This window comes from Lepus europaeus, chromosome X (genome assembly GCF_033115175.1).
Source record: "Lepus europaeus isolate LE1 chromosome X, mLepTim1.pri, whole genome shotgun sequence".
Classification (NCBI taxonomy): Eukaryota; Metazoa; Chordata; class Mammalia; order Lagomorpha; family Leporidae; genus Lepus; species Lepus europaeus.
The window spans coordinates 91297605-91298457 of record NC_084850.1 but is presented as its reverse complement, the minus strand read 5'-3'; positions in this window follow the sequence as shown (position 1 = coordinate 91298457).

Below are 853 nucleotides of genomic sequence, written 5' to 3'. Positions count from 1 at the left end.
GGGTTTCCTGAGAAGCACTGGGACAGTTTAGTGTACAGGAGATTAATTGAAGAGTCCTTGAGATCAAGGGAAGGGAAAAAGGGAAGGGAAGGGAAAGGAAGGGAAGGGAAGGGAAGGGAAGGGAAGGGAAGGGAAGGGAAGGGAAGGGGAGAAAAAAAAAGGTAAGGGAAATAAAGCAGCAGGATTGGACAGAGAGAGACATTTATCTGTAATGTAGTCTTGATGGAACTTCAGCCTATCCTATGGGGAGCTATGAAGTTGGGGTGCCTCTGTAGTGTTCTTCTCTATTATAATCTCATAGGGGATGAGGCCTTTATATTCCTGCATCATTCAATCATAGGATACCTAGTCCTTGATGTCAGGTCCAGAGTAACTTCAACAACCTCCATCATCAATCAAGTCATCCCAAAGGGGTAAAGGTTTAAAGAAAAAAAAATAAATGATCATGGACAAGAAGTAGGAGGGAAAATGGTCTCTGCAATCAGACAAATCTGACTTCAAATCCCAAAACTTCTTATTATTAGCTGTTTAACTCTGTATAAGTTAACTTCTCCAATGTTCAGCTTTGTTTTTTGGAAAATTGCAATAAGAATACTTAGCTTGGGAGGTTGTTTTTAAATTCAAATGCAATCATTTATATAAAGTAACTTACATAGAAACATGACAAAGAGTGGGTGCTGAATAAACAGAAGATGTTAATGAAAACTGGGTGAGTGATTGTGCTGCAGTGCCTGGCTTTTTCATTTGTAAGGTGGAGTAAGAGCATAGAAGAGCTACCCTGAAGGGTAGATGGCATTACATACCTTTTGTATTATCTGGTACACAGTCGATGCTCAGTCAGCATTTACTCTAA